We start from the raw sequence: 21,008 nt of genomic DNA, 5'->3' as shown, positions 1-21,008 counted from the left end.
TACCCACCTCCATGCACTCCTCTCCCGCACATACTACCCACCTCCTTGTACTCCTCTCCCGCACATACTACCCACCTCCTTGTACTCCTCTCCCGCACATACTACCCACCTCCATGCACTCCTCTCCCGCACATACTACCCACCTCCATGCACTCCTCTCCCGCACATACTACCCACCTCCATGCACTCCTCTCCCGCACATACTACCCACCTCCATGCACTCCTCTCCCGCAAATACTACCCACCTCCATACACTCCGCACTCCTCTCCCGCACATACTACCCACCTCCATGCACTCCTCTCCCGCACATACTACCAACCTCCACGCACTCCTCTCCCGCATATACTACCCACCTCCACGCACTCCTCTCCCACAAATACTACCTACCTCCACGCACTCCTCTCCCGCAAATACTACCTACCTCCACGCACTCCTCTAACGCAAATACTACCTACCTCCACGCACTCCTCTCCCGCACATACTACCCACCTCCATACACTCTGCACTCCTCTCCCGCACATACTACCCACCTCCATGCACTCCTCTCCCGCACATACTACCCACTTCCATGCACTCCTCTCCCGCACATACTACCCACTTCCATGCACTCCTCTCCCGCACATACTACCCACCTCCATGCACTCCTCTCTCGCACATACTACCCACCTCCATGCACTCCGCACTCCTTTCCCGCACATACTACCCACCTCCATGCACTCCTCTCCCGCACATACTACCCACCTCCATGCACTCCTCTCCCGCACATACTACCCACCTCCATACACTCTGCACTCCTCTCCCGCACATACTACCCACCTCCATACACTCCTCTCCCGCACATACTACCCACCTCCATACACTCCTCTCCCGCACATACCACCCACCTCCATACACTCAGCACTCCTCTCCCGCACATACTACCCACCTCCATACACTCAGCACTCCTCTCCCACACATACTACCCACCTCTACCTCCATACACTCAGCACTCCTCTCCCGCACTTACTACCCACCTCCATACACTCCGCACTCCTCTCCCGCACATACTACCCACCTCTATGCACTCCTCTCCCGCACATACTACCCACTTCCATGCACTCCTCTCCCGCACATACTACCCACCTCCATGCACTCCTCTCCCGCACATACTACCCACCCCCATGCACTCCGCACTCCTCTCCCGCACATACTACCCACCCCCATGCACTCCGCACTCCTCTCCCGCACATACTACCCACCTCCATGCACTCCTCTCCCGCACATACTACCCACCTCCATGCACTCCTCTCCCGCACATACTACCCACCCCCATGCACTCCGCACTCCTCTCCCGCACATACTACCCACCTCCATGCACTCCTCTCCCGCACATACTACCCACCGCCATACACTCTGCACTCCTCTCCCGCACTACTGCCCACCTCTATACACTCCTCTCCCGCACATACTACCCACCTCCATACACTCAGCACTCCTCTCCCGCACATACTACCCACCCCCATGCACTCTGCACTCCTCTCCCGCACATACTACCCACCTCCATGCACTCCTCTCCCGCACATACTACCCACCTCCATACACTCCTCTCCCGCACATACTACCCACCTCCATACACTCCGGACTCCTCTCCCGCACATACTACCCACCTCCATACACTCAGCACTCCTCTCTCGCACATACTACCCACCTCCATGCACTCCTCTCCCGCACATACTACCCACCTCCATACACTCCTCTCCCGCACATACTACCCACCTCCATACACTCCGGACTCCTCTCCCGCACATACTACCCACCTCCATACACTCAGCACTCCTCTCCCGCACATACTACCCACCTCCATACACTCCGGACTCCTCCCACCTCCATACACTCAGCACTCCTCTCACGCACATACTACCCACCTCCATGCACTCCTCCCCCGCACATACTACCCACTTCTATACACTCCTCTCCCGCACATACTACCCACCTCCATACACTCCTCTCCCGCACTTACTACCCACCTCCATACACTCCGGACTCCTCCCACCTCCATACACTCAGCACTCCTCTCCCGCACATACTACCCACCTCCATACACTCAGCACTCCTCTCCCGCACATACTACCCACCTCCATACACTCCTCTCCCGCACTTACTACCCACCTCCATGTACTCCTCTCTCGCACATACTACCCACCTCCATGTACTCCTCTCCCGCACATACTACCCACCTCCATGCACTCCTCTCCCGCACATACTACCCACCTCCACGCACTCCTCTCCCGCACATACTAGCCACCTCCACGCACTCCTCTCCTGCACATACTACCTACCTCCACGCACTCCTCTCCCGCACTTACTACCCACCTCCATGCACTCCTCTCCCGCACTTACTACCCACCTCCATGCACTCCTCTCCCGCACATACTACCCACCTCCATGCACTCCTCTCCCGCACATACTACCCACCTCCATGCACTCCTCTCCCGCACATACTACCCACCTCCATGCACTCCTCTCCCGCACATACTACCCACCTCCATGCACTCCTCTCCCGCACATACTACCCACCTCCATGCACTCCTCTCCCGCACTTACTACCCACCTCCATACACTCCGCACTCCTCTCCCGCACATACTACCCACCTCAATGCACTCCTCTCCCGCACATACTACCCACCTCCATGCACTCCTCTCCCGCAAATACTACCCACCTCCATGCACTCCTCTCCCGCACATACTACCCACCTCCATGCACTCCTCTCCCGCACATACTACCCACCTCCATGCACTCCTCTCCCGCACATACTACCCACCTCCATGCACTCCTCTCCCGCACATACTACCCACCTCCATGCACTCCTCTCCCGCACATACTACCCACCTCCATGCACTCCTCTCCCGCACTTACTACCCACCTCCATACACTTCGCACTCCTCTCCCACACATACTACCCACCTCCACGCTCTCCTCTCCCGCACATACTACCCACATCCATGCACTCCTCTCCCGCACATACTACCCACATCCATGCACTCCTCTCCCGCACATACTACCCACCTCCATACACTCCTCTCCCGCACATACTACCCACCTCCATGCACTCCTCTCCCGCAAATACTAACCACCTCCATACACTCCGCACTCCTCTGGCGCAAATACTACCCACCTCCATACACTCCTCTCCTGCACTTACTACCCACCTCCATACACTCCTCTCCTGCACTTACTACCAACCTCCATGCACTCCTCTTCCGCACATACTACCCACCTCCACGCACTCCTCTCCCGCACATACTACCCACCTCCATACACTTCGCACTCCTCTCCCACACATACTACCCACCTCCACGCTCTCCTCTCCCGCACATACTACCCACATCCATGCACTCCTCTCCCGCACATACTACCCACATCCATGCACTCCTCTCCCGCACATACTACCCACATCCATGCACTCCTCTCCCACACATACTACCCACCTCCACACACTCTTCTCCCGCACATACTACCCACCTCCATACACTTCGCACTCCTCTCCCACACATACTACCCACCTCCACGCTCTCCTCTCCCGCACATACTACCCACATCCATGCACTCCTCTCCCGCACATACTACCCACATCCATGCACTCCTCTCCCGCACATACTACCCACCTACATGCACTCCTCTCCCGCACATACTACCCACCTACATGCACTCCTCTCCCGCACATACTACCCACCTACATGCACTCCTCTCCCGCACATACTACCCACCTACATGCACTCCTCTCCCACACATACTACCCACCTCCATGCACTCCTCTCCCGCACTTACTACCCAGCTCCATGCACTCCTCTCCCGCAAATACTACCCACCTCCATACACTCCGCACTCCTCTCCCGCATATACTACCCACCTCCATGCACTCCTCTCCCACACATACTACCCACCTCCACGCACTCCTCTCCCGCATATACTACCCACCTCCATACACTCCTCTCCCGCACATACTACCCACCTCCATACACTCCTCTCCAGCACATACTACCCACCTCCATGCACTCCTCTCCCGCACATACCACCCACCTCCATGCACTCCTCTCCCGCACATACTACCCACCTCCATACACTCCTCTCCCGCACATACTACCCACCTCCATGCACTCCTCTCCCGCACATACTACCCACCTCCATACACTCCGCACTCCTCTCCCGCACATACTACCCACCTCCATGCACTCATCTCCCGCACATACTACCCACCTCCTTGTACTCCTCTCCCGCACATACTACCCACCTCCTTGTACTCCTCTCCCGCACATACTACCCACCTCCATGCACTCCTCTCCCGCACATACTACCCACCTCCATGCACTCCTCTCCCGCACTTACTACCCACCTCCATGCACTCCTCTCCCGCACTTACTACCCACCTCCATGCACTCCTCTCCCGCACTTACTACCCACCTCCATGCACTCCTCTCCCGCACATACTACCCACCTCCATGCACTCCTCTCCCGCACATACTACCCACTTCCATGCACTCCTCTCCCGCACATACTACCCACCTCCATGCACTCCTCTCCTGCACATACTACCCACCCCCATGCACTCCGCACTCCTCTCCCGCACATACTACCCACCTCCATGCACTCCTCTCCCAAACATACTACCCACCTCCATGCACTCCTCTCCCGCAAATACTACCCACCTCCATACACTCCGCACTCCTCTCCCGCACATACTACCCACCTCCATGCACTCCTCTCCCGCACATACTACCCACCTCCACGCACTCCTCTCCCGCATATACTACCCACCTCCATACACTTCTCTCCCGCACATACTACCCAGCTCCATGCACTCCTCTCCCGCACATACTACCCACCTCCATGCACTCCTGTCCCGCACATACTACCCACCTCCATGCACTCCTCTCCCGCACATACTACCCACCTCCATGCACTCCTCTCCCGCACATACTACCCACCTCCATACACTCCTCTCCCGCACATACTACCAACCTCCATGCACTCCTCTCCCGCACATACTACCCACCTCCATACACTCCGCACTCCTCCCCCGCACATACTACCCACCTCCATGCACTCCTCTCCGGCACATACTACCCACCTCCTTGTACTCCTCTCCCGCACATACTACCCACCTCCATGCACTCCTCTCCCGCACATACTACCCACCTCCATGCACTCCTCTCCCGCACTTACTACCCACCTCCATGCACTCCTCTCCCGCACATACTACCCACCTCCTTGTACTCCTCTCCCGCACATACTACCCACCTCCATGCACTCCTCTCCCGCACATACTACCCACCTCCATGCACTCCTCTCCCGCACTTACTACCCACCTCCATGCACTCCTCTCCCGCACTTACTATCCACCTCCATGCACTCCTCTCCCGCACATACTACCCACCTCCACGCTCTCCTCTCCCGCACATACTACCCACATCCATGCACTCCTCTCCCGCACATACTACCCACATCCATGCACTCCTCTCCCGCACATACTACCCACATCCATGCACTCCTCTCCCACACATACTACCCACCTCCACACACTCTTCTCCCGCACATACTACCCACCTCCATACACTTCGCACTCCTCTCCCACACATACTACCCACCTCCACGCTCTCCTCTCCCGCACATACTACCCACATCCATGCACTCCTCTCCCGCACATACTACCCACCTACATGCACTCCTCTCCCGCACATACTACCCACCTACATGCACTCCTCTCCCGCACATACTACCCACCTACATGCACTCCTCTCCCGCACATACTACCCACCTGCATGCACTCCTCTCCCGCACATACTACCCACCTGCATGCACTCCTCTCCCGCACTTACTACCCAGCTCCATGCACTCCTCTCCCGCAAATACTACCCACCTCCATACACTCCGCACTCCTCTCCCGCATATACTACCCACCTCCATGCACTCCTCTCCCACACATACTACCCACCTCCACGCACTCCTCTCCCGCACATACTACCCACCTCCATACACTCCTCTCCCGCACATACTACCCAGCTCCATGCACTCCTCTCCCGCACATACTACCCACCTCCATACACTCCTCTCCCGCACATACTACCCACCTCCATGCACTCCTCTCCCGCACATACTACCCACCTCCATACACTCCGCACTCCTCCCCCGCACATACTACCCACCTCCATGCACTCCTCTCCGGCACATACTACCCACCTCCTTGTACTCCTCTCCCGCACATACTACCCACCTCCATGCACTCCTCTCCCGCACATACTACCCACCTCCATGCACTCCTCTCCCGCACTTACTACCCACCTCCATGCACTCCTCTCCCGCACATACTACCCACCTCCTTGTACTCCTCTCCCGCACATACTACCCACCTCCATGCACTCCTCTCCCGCACATACTACCCACCTCCATGCACTCCTCTCCCGCACTTACTACCCACCTCCATGCACTCCTCTCCCGCACTTACTATCCACCTCCATGCACTCCTCTCCCGCACTTACTACCCACCTCCATGCACTCCGCACTCCTCTCCCGCACATACTACCCACCTCCATGCACTCCTCTCCCGCACATACTACCCACCTCCACGCACTCCTCTCCCGCATATACTACCCACCTCCATACACTCCTCTCCCGCACATACTACCCAGCTCCATGCACTCCTGTCCCGCACATACTACCCAGCTCCATGCACTCCTCTCCCGCACTTACTACCCACCTCCATGCACTCCTCTCCCGCACTTACTACCCACCTCCATGCACTCCTCTCCAGCACTTACTACCCACCTCCAGGCACTCCTCTCCCGCACATACTACCCACCTCCATGCACTCCTCTCCCGCACATACTACCCACCTCCATGCACTCCTCTCCCGCACATACTACCCACCTCCATGCACTCCTCTCCCGCACATACTACCCACCTCCATGCACTCCTCTCCCGCACTTACTACCCACCTCCATGCACTCCTCTCCCGCACTTACTACCCACCTCCATGCACTCCTCTCCCGCACATACTACCCACCTCCATGCACTCCTCTCCCGCACATACTACCCAGCCCCATGCACTCCTCTCCCGCAAATACTACCCACCTCCATACACTCCGCACTCCTCTCCCGCACATACTACCCACCTCCATGCACTCCTCTCCCGCACATACTACCCACCTCCACGCACTCCTCTCCCGCATATACTACCCACCTCCATACACTCCTCTCCCGCACATACTACCCAGCTCCATGCACTCCTCTCCCGCACATACTACCCACCTCCATGCACTCCTCTCCCGCACATACTACCCACCTCCATGCACTCCTCTCCCACACTTACTACCCACCTCCATGCACTCCTCTCCCGCACTTACTACCCACCTCCATGCACTCCTCTCCCGCACATACTACCCACCTCCATGCACTCCTCTCCCACACATACTACCAAGCTCCATGCACTCCTCTCCCGCAAATACTACCCACCTCCATACACTCCGCACTCCTCTCCCGCACATACTACCCACCTCCATGCACTCCTCTCCCGCACATACTACCCACCTCCACGCACTCCTCTCCCGCATATACTACCCACCTCCATACACTCCTCTCCCGCACATACTACCCAGCTCCATGCACTCCTCTCCCGCACATACTACCCACCTCCATGCACTCCTCTCCCGCACATACTACCCACCTCCATGCACTCCTCTCCCACACTTACTACCCACCTCCATGCACTCCTCTCCCGCACTTACTACTCACCTCCATGCACTCCGCACTCCTCTCCCGCACATACTACCCACCTCCATGCACTCCTCTCCCGCACATACTACCAACCTCCACGCACTCCTCTCCCGCATATACTACCCACCTCCACGCACTCCTCTCCCGCATATACTACCCACCTCCACGCACTCCTCTCCCACAAATACTACCTACCTCCACGCACTCCTCTCCCGCAAATACTACCTACTTCCACGCACTCCTCTAACGCAAATACTACCTACCTCCACGCACTCCTCTCCCGCACATACTACCCACCTCCATACACTCCTCTCCCGCACATACTACCCACCTCCATACACTCCTCTCCCGCACATACCACCCACCTCCATACACTCAGCACTCCTCTCCCACACATACTACCCACCTCTACCTCCATACACTCAGCACTCCTCTCCCGCACTTACTACCCACCTCCATACACTCCGCACTCCTCTCCCGCACATACTACCCACCTCCATGCACTCCTCTCCCGCACATACTACCCACCTCCACGCACTCCTCTCCCGCATATACTACCCACCTCCATACACTCCTCTCCCGCACATACTACCCAGCTCCATGCACTCCTGTCCCGCACATACTACCCAGCTCCATGCACTCCTCTCCCGCACATACTACCCACCTCCATGCACTCCTCTCCCGCACATACTACCCACCTCCATGCACTCCTCTCCCGCACTTACTACCCACCTCCATGCACTCCTCTCCCGCACTTACTACCCACCTCCATGCACTCCTCTCCCGCACATACTACCCACCTCCATACACTCCTCTCCCGCACATACTACCCACCTCCATGCACTCCTCTCCCGCACATACTACCCACCTCCATGCACTCCTCTCCCGCACATACTACCCACCTCCATACACTCCGCACTCCTCTCCCGCACATACTACCCACCTCCATGCACTCCTCTCCCGCACATACTACCCACCTCCTTGTACTCCTCTCCCGCACATACTACCCACCTCCTTGTACTCCTCTCCCGCACATACTACCCACCTCCATGCACTCCTCTCCCGCACATACTACCCACCTCCATGCACTCCTCTCCCGCAAATACTACCCACCTCCATACACTCCGCACTCCTCTCCCGCACATACTACCCACCTCCATGCACTCCTCTCCCGCACATACTACCAACCTCCACGCACTCCTCTCCCGCATATACTACCCACCTCCACGCACTCCTCTCCCACAAATACTACCTACCTCCACGCACTCCTCTCCCGCAAATACTACCTACCTCCACGCACTCCTCTAACGCAAATACTACCTACCTCCACGCACTCCTCTCCCGCACATACTACCCACCTCCATACACTCTGCACTCCTCTCCCGCACATACTACCCACCTCCATGCACTCCTCTCCCGCACATACTACCCACTTCCATGCACTCCTCTCCCGCACATACTACCCACTTCCATGCACTCCTCTCCCGCACATACTACCCACCTCCATGCACTCCTCTCTCGCACATACTACCCACCTCCATGCACTCCGCACTCCTTTCCCGCACATACTACCCACCTCCATGCACTCCTCTCCCGCACATACTACCCACCTCCATGCACTCCTCTCCCGCACATACTACCCACCTCCATACACTCTGCACTCCTCTCCCGCACATACTACCCACCTCCATACACTCCTCTCCCGCACATACTACCCACCTCCATACACTCCTCTCCCGCACATACCACCCACCTCCATACACTCAGCACTCCTCTCCCGCACATACTACCCACCTCCATACACTCAGCACTCCTCTCCCACACATACTACCCACCTCTACCTCCATACACTCAGCACTCCTCTCCCGCACTTACTACCCACCTCCATACACTCCGCACTCCTCTCCCGCACATACTACCCACCTCTATGCACTCCTCTCCCGCACATACTACCCACTTCCATGCACTCCTCTCCCGCACATACTACCCACCTCCATGCACTCCTCTCCCGCACATACTACCCACCCCCATGCACTCCGCACTCCTCTCCCGCACATACTACCCACCCCCATGCACTCCGCACTCCTCTCCCGCACATACTACCCACCTCCATGCACTCCTCTCCCGCACATACTACCCACCTCCATGCACTCCTCTCCCGCACATACTACCCACCCCCATGCACTCCGCACTCCTCTCCCGCACATACTACCCACCTCCATGCACTCCTCTCCCGCACATACTACCCACCGCCATACACTCTGCACTCCTCTCCCGCACTACTGCCCACCTCTATACACTCCTCTCCCGCACATACTACCCACCTCCATACACTCAGCACTCCTCTCCCGCACATACTACCCACCCCCATGCACTCTGCACTCCTCTCCCGCACATACTACCCACCTCCATGCACTCCTCTCCCGCACATACTACCCACCTCCATACACTCCTCTCCCGCACATACTACCCACCTCCATACACTCCGGACTCCTCTCCCGCACATACTACCCACCTCCATACACTCAGCACTCCTCTCTCGCACATACTACCCACCTCCATGCACTCCTCTCCCGCACATACTACCCACCTCCATACACTCCTCTCCCGCACATACTACCCACCTCCATACACTCCGGACTCCTCTCCCGCACATACTACCCACCTCCATACACTCAGCACTCCTCTCCCGCACATACTACCCACCTCCATACACTCCGGACTCCTCCCACCTCCATACACTCAGCACTCCTCTCACGCACATACTACCCACCTCCATGCACTCCTCCCCCGCACATACTACCCACTTCTATACACTCCTCTCCCGCACATACTACCCACCTCCATACACTCCTCTCCCGCACTTACTACCCACCTCCATACACTCCGGACTCCTCCCACCTCCATACACTCAGCACTCCTCTCCCGCACATACTACCCACCTCCATACACTCAGCACTCCTCTCCCGCACATACTACCCACCTCCATACACTCCTCTCCCGCACTTACTACCCACCTCCATGTACTCCTCTCTCGCACATACTACCCACCTCCATGTACTCCTCTCCCGCACATACTACCCACCTCCATGCACTCCTCTCCCGCACATACTACCCACCTCCACGCACTCCTCTCCCGCACATACTAGCCACCTCCACGCACTCCTCTCCTGCACATACTACCTACCTCCACGCACTCCTCTCCCGCACTTACTACCCACCTCCATGCACTCCTCTCCCGCACTTACTACCCACCTCCATGCACTCCTCTCCCGCACATACTACCCACCTCCATGCACTCCTCTCCCGCACATACTACCCACCTCCATGCACTCCTCTCCCGCACATACTACCCACCTCCATGCACTCCTCTCCCGCACATACTACCCACCTCCATGCACTCCTCTCCCGCACATACTACCCACCTCCATGCACTCCTCTCCCGCACTTACTACCCACCTCCATACACTCCGCACTCCTCTCCCGCACATACTACCCACCTCAATGCACTCCTCTCCCGCACATACTACCCACCTCCATGCACTCCTCTCCCGCAAATACTACCCACCTCCATGCACTCCTCTCCCGCACATACTACCCACCTCCATGCACTCCTCTCCCGCACATACTACCCACCTCCATGCACTCCTCTCCCGCACATACTACCCACCTCCATGCACTCCTCTCCCGCACATACTACCCACCTCCATGCACTCCTCTCCCGCACATACTACCCACCTCCATGCACTCCTCTCCCGCACTTACTACCCACCTCCATACACTTCGCACTCCTCTCCCACACATACTACCCACCTCCACGCTCTCCTCTCCCGCACATACTACCCACATCCATGCACTCCTCTCCCGCACATACTACCCACATCCATGCACTCCTCTCCCGCACATACTACCCACCTCCATACACTCCTCTCCCGCACATACTACCCACCTCCATGCACTCCTCTCCCGCAAATACTAACCACCTCCATACACTCCGCACTCCTCTGGCGCAAATACTACCCACCTCCATACACTCCTCTCCTGCACTTACTACCCACCTCCATACACTCCTCTCCTGCACTTACTACCAACCTCCATGCACTCCTCTTCCGCACATACTACCCACCTCCACGCACTCCTCTCCCGCACATACTACCCACCTCCATACACTTCGCACTCCTCTCCCACACATACTACCCACCTCCACGCTCTCCTCTCCCGCACATACTACCCACATCCATGCACTCCTCTCCCGCACATACTACCCACATCCATGCACTCCTCTCCCGCACATACTACCCACCTACATGCACTCCTCTCCCGCACATACTACCCACCTACATGCACTCCTCTCCCGCACATACTACCCACCTACATGCACTCCTCTCCCGCACATACTACCCACCTACATGCACTCCTCTCCCGCACATACTACCCACCTCCATGCACTCCTCTCCCGCACTTACTACCCAGCTCCATGCACTCCTCTCCCGCAAATACTACCCACCTCCATACACTCCGCACTCCTCTCCCGCATATACTACCCACCTCCATGCACTCCTCTCCCACACATACTACCCACCTCCACGCACTCCTCTCCCGCATATACTACCCACCTCCATACACTCCTCTCCCGCACATACTACCCACCTCCATACACTCCTCTCCAGCACATACTACCCACCTCCATGCACTCCTCTCCCGCACATACCACCCACCTCCATGCACTCCTCTCCCGCACATACTACCCACCTCCATACACTCCTCTCCCGCACATACTACCCACCTCCATGCACTCCTCTCCCGCACATACTACCCACCTCCATACACTCCGCACTCCTCTCCCGCACATACTACCCACCTCCATGCACTCCTCTCCCGCACATACTACCCACCTCCTTGTACTCCTCTCCCGCACATACTACCCACCTCCTTGTACTCCTCTCCCGCACATACTACCCACCTCCATGCACTCCTCTCCCGCACATACTACCCACCTCCATGCACTCCTCTCCCGCACTTACTACCCACCTCCATGCACTCCTCTCCCGCACTTACTACCCACCTCCATGCACTCCTCTCCCGCACTTACTACCCACCTCCATGCACTCCTCTCCCGCACATACTACCCACCTCCATGCACTCCTCTCCCGCACATACTACCCACTTCCATGCACTCCTCTCCCGCACATACTACCCACCTCCATGCACTCCTCTCCTGCACATACTACCCACCCCCATGCACTCCGCACTCCTCTCCCGCACATACTACCCACCTCCATGCACTCCTCTCCCAAACATACTACCCACCTCCATGCACTCCTCTCCCGCAAATACTACCCACCTCCATACACTCCGCACTCCTCTCCCGCACATACTACCCACCTCCATGCACTCCTCTCCCGCACATACTACCCACCTCCACGCACTCCTCTCCCGCATATACTACCCACCTCCATACACTTCTCTCCCGCACATACTACCCAGCTCCATGCACTCCTCTCCCGCACATACTACCCACCTCCATGCACTCCTGTCCCGCACATACTACCCACCTCCATGCACTCCTCTCCCGCACATACTACCCACCTCCATGCACTCCTCTCCCGCACATACTACCCACCTCCATACACTCCTCTCCCGCACATACTACCCACCTCCATGCACTCCTCTCCCGCACATACTACCCACCTCCATACACTCCGCACTCCTCCCCCGCACATACTACCCACCTCCATGCACTCCTCTCCGGCACATACTACCCACCTCCTTGTACTCCTCTCCCGCACATACTACCCACCTCCATGCACTCCTCTCCCGCACATACTACCCACCTCCATGCACTCCTCTCCCGCACTTACTACCCACCTCCATGCACTCCTCTCCCGCACATACTACCCACCTCCTTGTACTCCTCTCCCGCACATACTACCCACCTCCATGCACTCCTCTCCCGCACATACTACCCACCTCCATGCACTCCTCTCCCGCACTTACTACCCACCTCCATGCACTCCTCTCCCGCACTTACTATCCACCTCCATGCACTCCTCTCCCGCACTTACTACCCACCTCCATGCACTCCGCACTCCTCTCCCGCACATACTACCCACCTCCATGCACTCCTCTCCCGCACATACTACCCACCTCCACGCACTCCTCTCCCGCATATACTACCCACCTCCATACACTCCTCTCCCGCACATACTACCCAGCTCCATGCACTCCTGTCCCGCACATACTACCCAGCTCCATGCACTCCTCTCCCGCACTTACTACCCACCTCCATGCACTCCTCTCCCGCACTTACTACCCACCTCCATGCACTCCTCTCCAGCACTTACTACCCACCTCCAGGCACTCCTCTCCCGCACATACTACCCACCTCCATGCACTCCTCTCCCGCACATACTACCCACCTCCATGCACTCCTCTCCCGCACATACTACCCACCTCCATGCACTCCTCTCCCGCACATACTACCCACCTCCATGCACTCCTCTCCCGCACTTACTACCCACCTCCATGCACTCCTCTCCCGCACTTACTACCCACCTCCATGCACTCCTCTCCCGCACATACTACCCACCTCCATGCACTCCTCTCCCGCACATACTACCCAGCCCCATGCACTCCTCTCCCGCAAATACTACCCACCTCCATACACTCCGCACTCCTCTCCCGCACATACTACCCACCTCCATGCACTCCTCTCCCGCACATACTACCCACCTCCACGCACTCCTCTCCCGCATATACTACCCACCTCCATACACTCCTCTCCCGCACATACTACCCAGCTCCATGCACTCCTCTCCCGCACATACTACCCACCTCCATGCACTCCTCTCCCGCACATACTACCCACCTCCATGCACTCCTCTCCCACACTTACTACCCACCTCCATGCACTCCTCTCCCGCACTAACTACCCACCTCCATGCACTCCTCTCCCGCACATACTACCCACCTCCATGCACTCCTCTCCCACACATACTACCAAGCTCCATGCACTCCTCTCCCGCAAATACTACCCACCTCCATACACTCCGCACTCCTCTCCCGCACATACTACCCACCTCCATGCACTCCTCTCCCGCACATACTACCCACCTCCACGCACTCCTCTCCCGCATATACTACCCACCTCCATACACTCCTCTCCCGCACATACTACCCAGCTCCATGCACTCCTCTCCCGCACATACTACCCACCTCCATGCACTCCTCTCCCGCACATACTACCCACCTCCATGCACTCCTCTCCCACACTTACTACCCACCTCCATGCACTCCTCTCCCGCACTTACTACTCACCTCCATGCACTCCGCACTCCTCTCCCGCACATACTACCCACCTCCATGCACTCCTCTCCCGCACATACTACCAACCTCCACGCACTCCTCTCCCGCATATACTACCCACCTCCACGCACTCCTCTCCCGCATATACTACCCACCTCCACGCACTCCTCTCCCACAAATACTACCTACCTCCACGCACTCCTCTCCCGCAAATACTACCTACTTCCACGCACTCCTCTAACGCAAATACTACCTACCTCCACGCACTCCTCTCCCGCACATACTACCCACCTCCATACACTCCTCTCCCGCACATACTACCCACCTCCATACACTCCTCTCCCGCACATACCACCCACCTCCATACACTCAGCACTCCTCTCCCACACATACTACCCACCTCTACCTCCATACACTCAGCACTCCTCTCCCGCACTTACTACCCACCTCCATACACTCCGCACTCCTCTCCCGCACATACTACCCACCTCCATGCACTCCTCTCCCGCACATACTACCCACCTCCACGCACTCCTCTCCCGCATATACTACCCACCTCCATACACTCCTCTCCCGCACATACTACCCAGCTCCATGCACTCCTGTCCCGCACATACTACCCAGCTCCATGCACTCCTCTCCCGCACATACTACCCACCTCCATGCACTCCTCTCCCGCACATACTACCCACCTCCATGCACTCCTCTCCCGCACTTACTACCCACCTCCATGCACTCCTCTCCCGCACTTACTACCCACCTCCATGCACTCCTCTCCCGCACATACTACCCACCTCCATACACTCCTCTCCCGCACATACTACCCACCTCCATGCACTCCTCTCCCGCACATACTACCCACCTCCATGCACTCCTCTCCCGCACATACTACCCACCTCCATACACTCCGCACTCCTCTCCCGCACATACTACCCACCTCCATGCACTCCTCTCCCGCACATACTACCCACCTCCTTGTACTCCTCTCCCGCACATACTACCCACCTCCTTGTACTCCTCTCCCGCACATACTACCCACCTCCATGCACTCCTCTCCCGCACATACTACCCACCTCCATGCACTCCTCTCCCGCACATACTACCCACCTCCATGCACTCCTCTCCCGCACATACTACCCACCTCCATGCACTCCTCTCCCGCAAATACTACCCACCTCCATACACTCCGCACTCCTCTCCCGCACATACTACCCACCTCCATGCACTCCTCTCCCGCACATACTACCAACCTCCACGCACTCCTCTCCCGCATATACTACCCACCTCCACGCACTCCTCTCCCACAAATACTACCTACCTCCACGCACTCCTCTCCCGCAAATACTACCTACCTCCACGCACTCCTCTAACGCAAATACTACCTACCTCCACGCACTCCTCTCCCGCACATACTACCCACCTCCATACACTCTGCACTCCTCTCCCGCACATACTACCCACTTCCATGCACTCCTCTCCCGCACATACTACCCACTTCCATGCACTCCTCTCCCGCACATACTACCCACCTCCATGCACTCCTCTCTCGCACATACTACCCACCTCCATGCACTCCGCACTCCTTTCCCGCACATACTACCCACCTCCATGCACTCCTCTCCCGCACATACTACCCACCTCCATGCACTCCTCTCCCGCACATACTACCCACCTCCATACACTCTGCACTCCTCTCCCGCACATACTACCCACCTCCATACACTCCTCTCCCGCACATACTACCCACCTCCATACACTCCTCTCCCGCACATACCACCCACCTCCATACACTCAGCACTCCTCTCCCGCACATACTACCCACCTCCATACACTCAGCACTCCTCTCCCACACATACTACCCACCTCTACCTCCATACACTCAGCACTCCTCTCCCGCACTTACTACCCACCTCCATACACTCCGCACTCCTCTCCCGCACATACTACCCACCTCTATGCACTCCTCTCCCGCACATACTACCCACTTCCATGCACTCCTCTCCCACACATACTACCCACCTCCATGCACTCCTCTCCCGCACATACTACCCACCCCCATGCACTCCGCACTCCTCTCCCGCACATACTACCCACCCCCATGCACTCCGCACTCCTCTCCCGCACATACTACCCACCTCCATGCACTCCTCTCCCGCACATACTACCCACCTCCATGCACTCCTCTCCCGCACATACTACCCACCCCCATGCACTCCGCACTCCTCTCCCGCACATACTACCCACCTCCATGCACTCCTCTCCCGCACATACTACCCACCGCCATACACTCTGCACTCCTCTCCCGCACTACTGCCCACCTCTATACACTCCTCTCCCGCACATACTACCCACCTCCATACACTCAGCACTCCTCTCCCGCACATACTACCCACCCCCATGCACTCTGCACTCCTCTCCCGCACATACTACCCACCTCCATGCACTCCTCTCCCGCACATACTACCCACCTCCATACACTCCTCTCCCGCACATACTACCCACCTCCATACACTCCGGACTCCTCTCCCGCACATACTACCCACCTCCATACACTCAGCACTCCTCTCTCGCACATACTACCCACCTCCATGCACTCCTCTCCCGCACATACTACCCACCTCCATACACTCCTCTCCCGCACATACTACCCACCTCCATACACTCCGGACTCCTCTCCCGCACATACTACCCACCTCCATACACTCAGCACTCCTCTCCCGCACATACTACCCACCTCCATACACTCCGGACTCCTCCCACCTCCATACACTCAGCACTCCTCTCACGCACATACTACCCACCTCCATGCACTCCTCCCCCGCACATACTACCCACTTCTATACACTCCTCTCCCGCACATACTACCCACCTCCATACACTCCTCTCCCGCACTTACTACCCACCTCCATACACTCCGGACTCCTCCCACCTCCATACACTCAGCACTCCTCTCCCGCACATACTACCCACCTCCATACACTCAGCACTCCTCTCCCGCACATACTACCCACCTCCATACACTCCTCTCCCGCACTTACTACCCACCTCCATGTACTCCTCTCTCGCACATACTACCCACCTCCATGTACTCCTCTCCCGCACATACTACCCTCCTCCATGCACTCCTCTCCCGCACATACTACCCACCTCCACGCACTCCTCTCCCGCACATACTAGCCACCTCCACGCACTCCTCTCCTGCACATACTACCTACCTCCACGCACTCCTCTCCCGCACTTACTACCCACCTCCATGCACTCCTCTCCCGCACTTACTACCCACCTCCATGCACTCCTCTCCCGCACATACTACCCACCTCCATGCACTCCTCTCCCGCACATACTACCCACCTCCATGCACTCCTCTCCCGCACATACTACCCACCTCCATGCACTCCTCTCCCGCACATACTACCCACCTCCATGCACTCCTCTCCCGCACATACTACCCACCTCCATGCACTCCTCTCCCGCACTTACTACCCACCTCCATACACTCCGCACTCCTCTCCCGCACATACTACCCACCTCAATGCACTCCTCTCCCGCACATACTACCCACCTCCATGCACTCCTCTCCCGCAAATACTACCCACCTCCATGCACTCCTCTCCCGCACATACTACCCACCTCCATGCACTCCTCTCCCGCACATACTACCCACCTCCATGCACTCCTCTCCCGCACATACTACCCACCTCCATGCACTCCTCTCCCGCACATACTACCCACCTCCATGCACTCCTCTCCCGCACATACTACCCACCTCCATGCACTCCTCTCCCGCACTTACTACCCACCTCCATACACTCTGCACTCCTCTCCCGCACATACTACCCACCTCCATGCACTCCTCTCCCGCACATACTACCCACCTCCTTGTACTCCTCTCCCGCACATACTACCCACCTCCTTGTACTCCTCTCCCGCACATACTACCCACCTCCATGCACTCCTCTCCCGCACATACTACCCACCTCCATGCACTCCTCTCCCGCACTTACTACCCACCTCCATGCACTCCTCTCCCGCACTTACTACCCACCTCCATGCACTCCTCTCCCGCACTTACTACCCACCTCCATGCACTCCGCACTCCTCTCCCGCACATACTACCCACCTCCATGCACTCCTCTCCCACACATACTACCCACCTCCACGCACTCCTCTCCCGCATATACTACCCACCTCCATACACTCCTCTCCCGCACATACTACCCAGCTCCATGCACTCCTGTCCCGCACATACTACCCAGCTCCATGCACTCCTCTCCCACACATACTACCCACCTCCATGCACTCCTCTCCCGCACATACTACCCACCTCCATGCACTCCTCTCCCGCACTTACTACCCACCTCCATGCACTCCTCTCCCGCACTTACTACCCACCTCCATGCACTCCTCTCCCGCACATACTACCCACCTCCATACACTCCTCTCCCGCACATACTACCCACCTCCATGCACTCCTCTCCCGCACATACTACCCACCTCCATGCACTCCTCTCCCGCACATACTACCCACCTCCATACACTCCGCACTCCTCTCCCGCACATACTACCCACCTCCATGCACTCCTCTCCCGCACATACTACCCACCTCCTTGTACTCCTCTCCCGCACATACTACCCACCTCCTTGTACTCCTCTCCCGCACATACTACCTACCTCCACGCACTCCTCTCCCGCAAATACTACCTACCTCCACGCACTCCTCTAACGCAAATACTACCTACCTCCACGCACTCCTCTCCCGCACATACTACCCACCTCCATACACTCTGCACTCCTCTCCCGCACATACTACCCACCTCCATGCACTCCTCTCCCGCACATACTACCCACTTCCATGCACTCCTCTCCCGCACATACTACCCACTTCCATGCACTCCTCTCCCGCACATACTACCCACCTCCATGCACTCCTCTCTCGCACATACTACCCACCTCCATGCACTCCGCACTCCTTTCCCGCACATACTACCCACCTCCATGCACTCCTCTCCCGCACATACTACCCACCTCCATGCACTCCTCTCCCGCACATACTACCCACCTCCATACACTCTGCACTCCTCTCCCGCACATACTACCCACCTCCATACACTCCTCTCCCGCACCATACTACCCACCTCCATACACTCCTCTCCCGCACATACCACCCACCTCCATACACTCAGCACTCCTCTCCCGCACATACTACCCACCTCCATACACTCAGCACTCCTCTCCCACACATACTACCCACCTCTACCTCCATACACTCAGCACTCCTCTCCCGCACTTACTACCCACCTCCATACACTCCGCACTCCTCTCCCGCACATACTACCCACCTCTATGCACTCCTCTCCCGCACATACTACCCACTTCCATGCACTCCTCTCCCGCACATACTACCCACCTCCATGCACTCCTCTCCCGCACATACTACCCACCCCCATGCACTCCGCACTCCTCTCCCGCACATACTACCCACCCCCATGCACTCCGCACTCCTCTCCCGCACATACTACCCACCTCCATGCACTCCTCTCCCGCACATACTACCCACCTCCATGCACTCCTCTCCCGCACATACTACCCACCCCCATGCACTCCGCACTCCTCTCCCGCACATACTACCCACCTCCATGCACTCCTCTCCCGCACATACTACCCACCTCCATGCACTCCTCTCCCGCACTTACTACCCACCTCCATACACTCCGCACTCCTCTCCCGCACATACTACCCACCTCCATGCACTCCTCTCCCGCACATACTACCCACCTCCTTGTACTCCTCTCCCGCACATACTACCCACCTCCATGCACTCCTCTCCCGCACATACTACCCACCTCCATGCACTCCTCTCCCGCACATACTACCCACCTCCATGCACTCCTCTCCCGCACATACTACCCACCTCCATGCACTCCTCTCCCGCACATACTACCCACCTCCATG

The sequence above is a fragment of the Lithobates pipiens genome, unplaced genomic scaffold, assembly GCF_037356315.1.
Source record: "Lithobates pipiens isolate NorthernLeopardFrog02 unplaced genomic scaffold, aLitPip1_a1.2 Scaffold_8, whole genome shotgun sequence".
Lineage (NCBI taxonomy): Eukaryota > Metazoa > Chordata > Amphibia > Anura > Ranidae > Lithobates > Lithobates pipiens.
The sequence above is the reverse complement of the archived record's forward strand: the minus strand, read 5'-3'. Positions refer to the sequence as shown.